Source organism: Phodopus roborovskii, unplaced genomic scaffold, assembly GCF_943737965.1.
Source record: "Phodopus roborovskii unplaced genomic scaffold, PHOROB, whole genome shotgun sequence".
NCBI classification, from domain to species: Eukaryota; Metazoa; Chordata; class Mammalia; order Rodentia; family Cricetidae; genus Phodopus; species Phodopus roborovskii.
Genome location: NW_026125550.1, coordinates 225,778 through 239,024, shown reverse-complemented (window position 1 = coordinate 239,024; position 13,247 = coordinate 225,778).

Sequence of the window (13,247 nt, the reverse complement as noted above, 5' to 3'; positions counted from 1 at the left end):
ACTGAGAAAGATTAAAGTAATTGAGATTGATTCATTAGTTAAATGTGTATCAAATACCTGTTCTTATAGTTAAATTATTCAGAAAAATACAACCCTCAGTGTCCTTATATATAAATTCTAATAATCCACATCCATTATCCTTTTGGGCAAGACAAATTTGCTCTCCACTTGCCTTTTAATCTAAATAATACCAATTATTGCTTTCCTACTCTTTAGTCTAGGTAGAGCTTAAGATACTCAGTTGTCATATTTTTTAAGTCCTGAGGTTGGCACATCTCATTCTGCTTGCCTTAGCATTGCAAACTACACAGTTCTAGCTACCTCTGTTCAACACAACTAATGCCACGGAAACAGGGAGGAAGTAGAAAAGTACCCTGCATTACTTCAGGATGACTCCTGTGTTCATTGGCTGCTGATAGAGCAGATGAAATTCCCTTGGAGAAAATGTTTTGTGACCATTAATTGTATTACAATTATTTGTGTGTGTGTGTGTGTGTGTGTGTGTGTGTGTGTGTGTGTGCCTGTGTGTGCATACGCGTGCAAGCACGGGTGCATGTGGCGGTCAGAGGACAACATATAGGAATCAATTATTTTCTTCCACCATGTCAATTCTAGGGATGGAGTTTCGGGTCTCAGGCTTGGTGGCCTACAAATGCCTTCATGCACTGAGTAACCCTGCCAGCCACCTAAAAATTATTTTGGAGTCTACCAGATAGCTGAGGCACAACATATGGTAACATTCAAGTATTAATGGCATATTATTTTTGTTGATAAGTTTATGTGTACTTCAAATTTCTCTCTAATATGCTACAAAAATCTGTTTGAGCTATCTTGTTGGTCCCTGATATTTAATAAAAAAAGATAATACTTCTACTAGCTTTATTGAGAGAATAAATGTAAAATAATAACCCAGTATTTTATAAAGTTCAAAGCAAATATTAATATCTAGTGAATAAATTCATTTTAGTATATATATATATATATATATATGCACTAACCATATATATATATATATATATATATATGGTTAACTCTTAGTTCAGATAGGATTTTATACTTTCTTTGATTCTGTGTGTGATAAACTACATAAAATGATTTAGAAAAGTATGCATTTCTTGAACTGCCTAAACAGATATATATATATATATATATATATATATATATATATATATATATTATAATAAGGTGCTACTTGTTCTGTCTGGGTGATAAATTCTTAATTGTCCCAAAGAAAAAATGCTTTTCCACTTTTACTTTGTTGACTCAATAATTATGAGACTATATAAATGAATCAGAAAGAAAAGGTCACCCAGTTTTCTTTTATTCTCTACTAAAATTTCATCAAGTTAAATTTAAATTAGCCTTTTCTCCCTAGATCCATTAAGCTGCTATGTCCTTTATTCCATGTGACATGTTTGGTAAATTGAGGCTATACATAAATGTAGGTGTGAAATATGATAAACATTAAATTGAGATTTCTGTGGCAAAATGTTATTTTTAGTATCTGAACAAAAAAGTACAGCTAAAGAAAATCAATAGTACCCTTTTCTAGGATCTGAAATTTATTACCAGTATTAATCAAATTCTTTATGCTCTGGGCAAACTTTTGCACAGGATATGCTCAGAGGGCAGAGACTGAATGTCTGTGTCTGAGAGGAGTGGGAGTGAGGAACATGCTTTTGGTTCACAAAAGTATGCAGACTTGACACACTCCTGGAAAGCATCCTTGCCTGGTGGTCACTGCCCACCAGTTCCTGGTTCTACAGCAATAGATTCCTTAGCTATGATCTTCACTACAGGGAGAGAGAATGATAGGCAAGACCAGGCTCTTTATAAGCACCCCATGCCAGGGAGATGGCTAGAAGAGGAAGAGTTACGTTCACTCCTCATGGGTTTCTGTTCAAATATCTTCTTCTCTGTGTTCAATAAAGAAATTCGTATCTATTCCAGAAGCCAGCAAAGTCAATTCTTAGATTTGAGAAGCAAGAAAATGTCAATACTTGTGTGTGTGTCCAGGCTTCTGAAGTTGGGACATAAGTTTGTCATCTACAAAGTTCATGCTCAAGAGTTATAGAGTTACAAAAATTTTACAAAACTCTCATAATGTTTGGTCAATTGAAATTACAATTTCGTAATTTGGATCACATTTGAACATCCTTGTTTTGAGGGTAGAATGTTGTAAATGCCTAATAATAAACTTACATTCCATATTTGTAAACTCTCATAAAAAACTTTGTTAAGATAATAACAAATTCTAAATTTTTATACACTAGATAATTTAGACAATATTTGCATTTTAACACATGAATAAATTAGAGTTAAGTATAGAAATTTCATAACAGATCTCTAAGGCTTTTGATCCAAAGGTCAGTGAATTCTATTTTATATATAGCTATTCAAAATTTTATTTAATGTCACATAAAGTATTTGTAAATCAAAAGTGTACATATACTTATCTATAAGGAATATCTTTCTTTATATATTCAAAATCCTTATACTGTCCCAGTATGAATACATTGGAAAATTATAGTATCACAACAGCAGAAAAACCTAAATTTTATACATTTGCAATGAATTGACATCTTCCAGGTTACAGTCAGCTATTCCTGACTGAGACCTCAGTTAAGAAAATAACTAACTCAATATCCAGCCTTTGTTTTATAATACATACACACAGGTATGTGTGTGTGTGTGTGTGTATGTATGTATGTATGTATGTATGTAAATATACTCTCCAGATAGTATACAAGTGGCAGTGAAAAAAGAAGGAAGAAAGGCAGAATGAATATTGAGTTAGTCCTTGCTATTATTTGCTAATGCTTTTACATTGCTCCTGAGGAATGTGTTTTCTGGAAATTTTGTTTAATGTTTGCCTGCACAAGTCAGGCTTTTATCCAAACTATAGCTAAGTTAACAGTGTGCTTTCAGAGCATTCATAGTAATGTACTTACTCTGCTTATGTAATGCATATTCAACCTGGTTAGAATTAAATGACTTCCTAAGAAAAGCATTGTTGGATGAATAAACCCTAAGGGCATGGATGTATGGGGAGATAACTCCATCCCCTTTCCTGAGGTGAGTTGCCCCAATGACCCTGACTGATAAGGTCAGTTACTGCCCAGCTCCAGAGTTGAGCCTTGGGTTGGTCCACCCCTAACATGTACCCCATTTAGAACCTGCTGGAGCTCATAAAGGGACTGATCTTGGGGAACAATACCCAAGGGATTTCCAGTATTCAGGGCAACAACAGGATATCCTACAGGAGTTCTGGTGAGGATCCACTGGTGGTGATATATCAGAAACCAGAGGCCTTGAACCAGAGCATTATAATGAGCATTTGCTAGTACAGCTGATAGAACAAAAGTATAATATATAATATACCAAGGCACCCAATGCCACCAGGATGAATGAAGACATGTTGGAGAGGCAGGAAAGAAGGAGAAACAAAGAGGTTTTTTATTGTTGTTTCTGTTTTTGATGTTTTTGTTCTTGTTTCTGTTTGTTTGCTTACTTTGATTTGTTTTCTTTTTGTGGGGGAATGTTTCAGGGATAAGGGGAGGGTATGGGGAGACTGGGAAGATGTGCAGAATTGGGATTCATGATGTGAAACTCCCAAACAAACAAGAAGTTAAATTAAAAAAAAAAGAACATTGTATTGGATCATGCTATACTCTGGACTTTCAGTATAATGTCCTCCTATGAATTCAGGTGAACACACAGCCCCCACTGTTTCATCTTCCCTGCTTTTCCTTTGTTACCTTTTCATGTCACTGGCGCAAACCAGTACATGTGTGTGAAATATGATAGCCAGGTCTAAGACCATTCTCTGGAAACTGTGAAACTTTGAAAACAACATGTGGCTAAAGAGTGATAGTATTTGGTGTGCTGTTCTAAGTCAGTAAGGAAAAAAAAAATAATGTCTCCCTATGAGACTCCTGCAAATGTTTGATTAACACACACACACACACACACACACACACACACACACACACACACACACACACACACACAAAACCTCTCCATTCTTCTTTGTTATTCTATTCTCAGTGCTCCTAGAAAATGAGTAACTTTGTTCATTTCTTATTTTTAGATTAGGCCATTTAGATTATTACAGGACAGACCAATGTTCTTCTGAATAGTCCAGACCCACTTTTGGGCAAATGATAGTATGTGTCAGTTTTTTCTACTCTTATATGCATAACACCTCCACAGTCTGCAATCTATACTTGCTCCCTGATTATAGAACAGTTTACCTAGGGAGGAGATATCTGTGCAAGAAGATGTCCTACTAAGGCCCCTCTTTTTGGGAGGCATTATTTGGCTTACACTTACATATGACTGCTCATCACTGAAAGAAGTCAAGACAGCAACTCAAACAGGGCAGGAAACTGGAGGCAGGAGCTGACCAAGAGGAGGAGTGCTGCTTACTGGCTTTGTCCTAATGGCTTGCTCAGATCAAGGCCTCTCTTAATCAAGAAATTTTCCTTAGATAATCAGTAGTTGTGACACATTGGTAATTTTGATTCATTCCTTCTAACAATTCATGATATGCATATATTTCTCAAATAATAGAGTATCTTGTTTAGTAGGTTTTAAATAGTAGTTTATTTGAACAAAATATTTGTTATTCATTTACTAATTCATTTATATACACATTCAATTATCAAAAATGTATTCTGTATCTAATTACTAGGGGGAGTTTCAGATTAATGAGTTAAAGAAAACATACGAGAAGAAAAAACGCCATTCTCAGCCAGGATCCATATAAACACAGGCATGAGGAACTAACTTATTGTTATTCAGAGAAACATTTCTTTATTTGCAGGACCTATACTGCTATGCAGACCAGCTGTCCTAGGAGCCATTTCCCCTTAGTGATAAAAGAGGAACATAAAAATATTCATGGCTCCACTCATTTAAAAAATTTATGGAGTGTCTCATATTTCAGACATGGTGCTTGGCATTTGGGGCATTATTAATGAATGACACTCATTAATTACGGCTGTTAAAAGTTTGCTTATACCTCTGAGGAACTGTGAAGCAGAACATAACATTTTCAAGCCTGGTGTGGTGGTACACAACTATAACCCCAGAACATGGTAGAATTCGAAGACCAAGGACAGCCTCCATTAAAAAAGCATTTTGGGCCAGCTTGGACTATAGGAGACATGGTCACAAAGTGAGAAGAAAAGAAGAAAGAAACATATTATTTACAATGTGCAAATAGGAAAGCTTAAATGTATTCACTGAAACAAAACATAGCTGCACTGAAACTTCTTAACCAATATCTATACAAATTGTGGCATGTTGGAAACAATTCCCTTTTGAAATTTTTCTTTTAATTTTAAATTTTCTGTTATTTTAATCCCAAACCATAGTTCCCCCTCCCTTCTCTACTGCCACTCTGAGTCAGGGAGTATGGACTGAATCTGCTCTCCTGACCACTATCCTGTGTTTCCATCTTTTAATTTTATTAGCTAGCCTTTCCCTCATCTACATTCCCTAACTCAGAAAATGACTCAGGGTAGCTCGGCTGGTTCTGATTGATTGCAGTCCTGCAAAGAAAGCTTCAGACACTCCACCTTCCACCCTTCCATTTCCCTATCCCCTCAAAAATGTCAAGGCCTCCCATGGGAATTCAACAAAGCTTGGAACATCAACTTGAGGCAGGACCAGCCTTTCCCTCCCTTCCAGCAAGCATCCTAGAATAGGGATTGGGCTCCAAAAACCCAGCTCATGCACCAGGGATAGATCCTGCTACCACTGCCAGGGCTTTACAAACATACCAAGCTATACAATTATCACCCATATGCAGGGCCTAGTTTGGTTCTATGCAGGCTTCTCAGATGTTGGTTCAGAGTCCATTGGCTCCCACAAGCTCAGATCAGCTGTCTCTGTGGGTTTTTCTGACATGATTCTGGCCTCAAACAGTCCCTCCTCCCTCTCTTGACTGGACTCTTGGAAAATACTTAGTTATCAGGGAAATGCAAATCAAAACAACTCTGAGATACCATCTTACACAATTCAGCTCTAAAAAGGAGTGACATCATGAAATTTGCAGGCAAATGGATGGAGCTAGAAAAAAATCATGCAGAGTGAGGTAACTTAGATCCAGAAAGATAAGCATGGTATGTACTTACCACATCATATGTGGATACTAGATGTAAAGCAAAGGATTACCACTGTCTACAATCCCAGTGAAGATAGGTAACAAGCAAGGCCACAAGAGAGAGACATTCATGGATCCCCTGGCAAGGAGAAATGGATGAGTTATACTAGATAAACTGGGAAGTGGTGGTGGTAGAGGGGAAGGTGTGGGGGATTAGAACATGAGGTAATAGGGGAGGAATTGAGAGGGAGAGCAATAAAAGAGATCTATTGATGGAGGGAGCCATTGTGGGGTTGTTGAGAAAGCTGGTGCTAGGGCAATTCCCAAGAATTCACAAGGATGACAGTTAAGACTCCTAGCAATAGTGGAGAAGGTATCCGAATGGCCATCGCCTGTAATCAGATTGGTGATTACCCTAATTGTTGTCATAGAATCTTTATCCAGTGACTGATGGAAACAGGTGTAGAGATCCACTATCAAGGACTGGGCTGATATCTGGGAAACAATTCCTGATATGACCGTTCTGCAAGTGCATGAACCTCTTTGCCCCTTGTCCTTCATATTAATATTATTCTTTTCTAAGAATTGTATCCAACTTAATCTTATGAAAACTCAGTACTTTAGGGCAAAAGCATTCTGAACACAGTGAATTTTGTATTTGGTTTAACTATCTTCTTTCATGGAAAAATTCACATTTGGTATTGATAAAATCTCTAAGCATATTTTCAGACCTGAGCTCATAAATCTTCATTGCATTTGAGCCACCTTTGCTGGATGTATTAATTTTTCCCCTTTACCAGCTTCCAAGGTGATTTACCCCTGCTTGTGGCTAAGTCAACATCCACATAAGTAGGTACAGATCAGTGGCATTCAACCTACTGTGTTCAAGAACCATCTGAGACAAAAGAGGAATTTTTTCCCTGTCCCATCTTTCCCTTGCCTGCTGCACCTTTGTGGTTGCAGACCTACCTCCAGATCTATGGGTTAGGAGTTGTCTTTGCTAGACCCAGCTAAATAGCTAATCTACCAGCTTTAACAGGTCTAACTCAACTCTCAGAGTTCCTGCACTGGCCAATCTAAGAAAATCAAATTATTACCTCAGACATATAATCAAAGAAAGAAGGCTATATGTGCCCAGGAGAAATTGCAAAAATAAAATCAACATGGCAGGCCAAAACAACACATCTTCCAACAAATTTACATGATAGGTGACTATTAGAACACAAAATTAAAAATAATAATTATATCAAATTTAAATTTAATGAAGGCATAAATAAAAAAAATCACTGAACTCTCAGAAGACAACAAATGATGAACTGAAGTCCAAGAAAACAAAAATACATGGTTAAATGAAGCTAAGAAAAATTTGAAAACTGATTTAATTAAGAGATAGAAATATTTAAATGAAGCTGGAATTGAAAAATGCAACAACCCAGCTAGAACACAAACCACCAAAACCAAAGGCTCAACAAAATTACTACAATCTACCTTTATCTTTTAATAATAACATTAACTATTTGTTTTTGTTTTGTTTTTTTCTTGGAAAAATATTTTATGCAATATATTTTGTTCATTGTTCCACATACCCAATTCCTTCTAGATCCTTGTCACCGTACCACCCATCCAAACCCTTGCCTTTTCTCTCTTTAGAAAGCCAGCAGGCAAGCAAAAACAAAATAAATCAGAATGATACACACACACACACCTTCTTAAGCTTGCCAATCATCAAGATGATAAACTTAAGCAAAATTCTTAGAACAATTAAGAAAACTATTATTTACCCAGTTACTGAAAATATTTTTTCTCTCATGATATATCCTGTTTCTCACCATCTCTCCTTCTCCCAGCTCCTTCTTACCTTCCCTCCTATCCAAATCTGCCCCTTCTCTGTCTTTCATTAGAAAAAAACTACTGTGCAATAATAGTAAAATATAATAAGATAAAACAAAAACTAATACATTGGAATTGTTCCAACCAAACAAAAGGAAAACACAAGGGAAGGCACAAGAAAAAGAGATCCACTCATTCACATACTCAAGAATCCTGTAAAAACATTTAACTAGAAGCCTAATATGCTAAGAACCTATATGGTAAAAAGAGAGAAAAATATAAAATATACAGATATATTTATAATAGACATATATAAATAAATATATAAACATATATTTATACATAAATATATAAATAAATTAAAAATATAAAAAATACTTTAAAAAGTAATAAAGAAACAACCCTGATAGGAAAGACATTTTGAAACCAGGAGCCTTCAAAGATGCAAATGAGTTCATTTTCTGTTCACTTTCATATATTGCTGGGCATGCAACACAATCTTGAGAGTACTTTTTTTTCCAGTGAGACTACCTAGGAAAAAACTAAATCTTCATTTGCAAATGGTTATTAATTGAAGATAGCTTCTGGGTGGATATATGTCCAGTTTTCCTTTCAACTAGAGGACCCATCTAGATCCATGCAGGTCCTGTGCATGCTGCCTCAGTCTCTGTGAATCCACATATGTCTTGAACATGCTGGATTGGAGGGGCTTTTTTTTTTTAATGCTCTCTGTCTCTTCTGTAAGGAGTATGGTTTTTCCTCCCACCGCCTGGTCTTGTCCTGCCTCTGCACCAGCCCCAAATAACACACAGAAGCTCTGTTGTCCTGTTTCTTGTTTCTTATCGGCTAGCTCTGTCTTAATTATTAACCCATTTCTATGTATTTTCATGTGGTTTCACCTACGCTGGAGTGGGGCAGATGTCTGATCTCCCAGGTCTCTCCATCTTGACCCCTCCTTCCTTCTTCCTCCAATTCTCCTTGTCTCCTAGTCCCGCCTATCTTGCTTTCCTAGTGGCCAACAGTGCTTTATTCATTAAACCAGTATGCGAAACATATACAGACTGACATCTCCAATCATCTCCTCTTTTCTTTCTAAAATAAAAAGAAGGATTTTAACCTTAACATAGCAAAATATATAACACAACAGTTATCAAATAAGAATCACAGTTAACAATATTTAGTCCATTAGCATTTAGCAAGACTAAAAGAAACTATTCTATCATCTATCCTATATTTGTGAATCTAAAGTCCTATATGTAACTTATCTTTAAGCTTAACTAAGGAAAACTATAACCATAACTATCTGTCTTCAACTCCATCAAAGACCACAGAAGGATAGTATATAAACTCTAGAAATTACAGAGACAACTCACTGCCTGGTCACCCAAAGTTCTTTTGTAATCTTCCATCTTCAGCCCATAGGCCATAGTGTGTCTAGCAGACTCTTTAGCAAAGTAGGAAACTTTAAACTGTCTTCTAGTATTGGCAGTTTGTCAGTCACTTTTTTCTGTGTCCTGCAGACTGTCTGGCGGATTTTTCCATGAAGCAGGAACTCTGTAGCAATGTCCATCTTGAATCAGCAGTCACTTTTCTATGGGTCTTGCATGTCCAGTTTATACAACATAAAGTTAAACAGTACAGACAAGAGCAGTATCTTGTTCAAATTGCTAGTCTTACCATATGAAAGCAAACTCCATTATGAGTTTCTTTAATGTCCATCTTCCTTTTTGATGCAGGTGGTGTTGCCAGGAGCAGTTGTGCCTCTTTGTCACGAAAAACCCTAAACCATTTTAAATGCCATATTCTGCAGGTCTTGGAAAGGTTTGAAGAATGCCTATTCATCTTAAATACATCACTACATATCGAGAAAACCTAACTAATACTATAAATTTTGACTGTTATAGGTAACTATCTAAAATCTGTACTAAATTATACATTACATTCCTAATACCTAAGCAAGAGTGATGCAAGAGAAATATGGATATCACAAAATTGACCTTAAATTGTATCAATAAATGAAAATTCATTCCAAAACAAAGTATTCATATCTATACCATAATCCCCTTTTTACCTTTAAAAAGAGATTGGTTGTGATCATTAACCATTTATAACCAAGTCCATTTAAATGAAAACAAACATTTATAAACAATATTTGGTAATTTGGGCGTCGTTCTTTCCAAACTACTTCCTGCTGGTAAAGGGCACTGTCATGGGGGAATCCTAAGAAGATGCAGAAATCCTGGTTGTAGCCTGCAAGGCTGCTTTGTCCCAGCTGTTTTGAATGTTGGATCACCAGTGACTCTGTTTCAGGGGGCCTGGCTTGATCAAACCACATTAGGCTGGAAGGAATCCACAGCTTTTTATTTTCTGTGGAAACAAAATAGAAATCCTTTTTTCCCAGTAACTTGCCTTAGACTTAAATTTTGGAGTCAAAACATTTTTAAAATATATAAATTGAATTAATCCAGCAGTATTTCTTTTAACAGTTGCTTCCTCAGCAAACTATATAAAGACAATATAATGTCATACAGTATACAGATTCTCTCTGAGCTTTTCATTTTTACATGGCTTTATTATTACTCTGTTTCTTTTAATTCTAATTTTTTTTCATTTTTTGAGACAGGGTTTCTCTGTGTAACTTTTATCTCTCCTGGAATTTACTCTGCATACCAGGTTTACTTTGCAGTCACAGAGATCTGCTTGCCTCTGTTTCCCCAGTGCTGGGATTAAAGGCATGTGCTACCACACCCAGCTGTTCTCTGTCTTTTTAAAACCATCTTTTTTATTCTCTCCCAAGCCTACATATTTTAAAACACACTATAAACCTTTAGAGGGTTTTTAAATATGAATCTGTCTTTACTGTAAATTTTTATCTTTTTCTGGCCACGAGTCTTTTATCTTGTAAACAACAACATTGCTAAAATGAAATTCATAGTTGTTTCTGTGGCAGTTTATCAAATATGGCGGCAGCTTTATTAATGCCAGCACTGAGAGCTGTGGTCACCACATTGGTCTGCTTGCTGCCATCCAGCAAGGATGCTGCCGGCTTGGAGATGTGGTCACTGCAATTGCCATCTCTCATACACACCTATAAATTGTTAGCAGAGTTATTTAAAAGCCTTGTGGTTTTTTGCCGCTTAAGTTGAGTCAGGAACTTTCCCTGAAAAGGAGCTGCACAGTCTGCTTGTCTCTAGCAAGTCAGAGTCCAACCGAGAAAAATGCTGTTAGTAAGAAGCCTTGCTTGTTTCTGTTCTTTTGTTTCTAAAACCCCTTTTTAAACTTTTGTTAAATTTTAAGTGGAAGTTCTTCTTAGCCACGTGGGCGCCATTTGTACGAGTAAGGTTTTTGCCCCTGCTGCTGGTCTTGTCCTGCTGCCGTGCCATCCCCAATTAACGCACAGAGACTCTGTATTTGATACAATTCTTTTGGCCAGTTACTTGTTTCTTATAGGCTAGCTCTGTCTTAAGTATTAACCCATTCCTATGTATTTCCACGTGGTCTTACCAGCGAGAGGCAGCTGGCGGTTCTATTCTCTCCAGACTCTCCATCTTGACTCTCCTTACGACTTCCTCTTTCCTCCTTGTCTCCTAGTCCCTCCTATCTTCCTTTCCTATTGGCCAACAGTGCTTTATTCATTAACCAGTATGAGAAACATATTTACATAATGGCATCTCCCTTCACTCTTCTATCTCTTGTCACCAAATGAAACTTCCAGTACTAGAATTGGATTATATCTAATTGAGGTGTTGGAGAATGGGGCCCAGGGGGAATCCCCATCATAGCTTTGCCAAGACTAGAGGCTGCTCTCCACAAATTTACATAGAGCAAGGCTCTATTGCTGAAGATATGCCCACACAATCACTGCATAAGGAACAGTGGAGCAGCTTCCTACACAGAGCCTTCACCGCATGTTCTAGTTTAACATTACCAACTGAGGATAAGACCACCACCACATTTAAATATAAAGTTGAAGCAACCTTTAATTAAATACTCGCCAGGCTCATGGGCTATCTCCAGGTCTATCCCTGTGTTCAAAGAAATTGGTCCCAAGTCATGTTTTTCAGGGGCTTAAAAGGTCAAAATTTCACATTTCCCATAAGATCCAGTGAGGGGTAAGCACATATCCTGACATATTTCCTGACTGTATACTTCCTACCCGAACGTAACTTAGCACAGACAGGACAAACAGTTGGAACTGTCTTAACCCCAAACAGAACACTTAACCTGCAAGGTATACTTTCCTGTTTCATTCTCACATTAATGTGTTTAATAGAGGAAGATACTCTGCATAATACCAATGGAGAAATGTAAATGCCAACCCAGCCCCAAACGTTTTGACATAAATTGCTGTCCTATCTTCATGACATACTTGTGCAATGGTGGCACAAAGTTTGTGGAAGCAACCAACCAATATATGATTTGGCTTAAGAATGACACCAAGAGATAGGACTCATACTCAACACTGCTTGAGTGGTCAAGAATCTGAGTCTAGATAGCTCAGGGGCTTGGAGGAAACCACATACTGTTCTAGCAAAATTAAAATTTCATTTCAAAAGCAGCAATAAAATGAATCCCAGTGGCATTTTGCTATACTCATATCAGTGCTTGGCTCAGTCATCATCAGAGAAGTGTCCTTCTCCTTCTATAGCAGATGGAAGTAATTATAGAGACTCAGCCAGACATTATATAAAGAACAATAGACCTTGGAACATGAAGCCCTAAATGAGATGTCTCCATCAATTCCCTTTCCTCAGGGATCAGGAAACCCTGCAAAAGAATCACTTTATTTTTATGTAAAACTCTATATATTATGCCTTAATTGCCATGAGTAATAAGAATAGTGAGGCTTTTAAGAAGTTCTGTCAATTATCACTGAAAGAGCTATCAAATTTTCTGCCCTTTGCAATACGTGCTCATATGTGTGCTGTGCAATTTATTTATTCCATTTATTCTATTTTTATAATGGAAATAGATTTCTTCTTAGAAAGTATACTGAGTATAATTTTCCTTCCATCCAAATCTAACCCTTTATTTCATCCAAAAACTAGCATCTAAGGCACAATAATAAAATAAACTAATATAAAACAAAACAAACAAACAAACAGGAATAGAACAAAACAAACAAAAAGAAGAAAAACAGCCAAAGAAAAAGCACAAGAGACACAAGGACCCAGGGAGACACACATCAAACACACAGAAATCCCACAAAACACACACACAAAAAGAAGACATTATATATATATATATATATATATATATATATATATGAAAGAATTATATAATATATATATATATATGAAAGAATTAT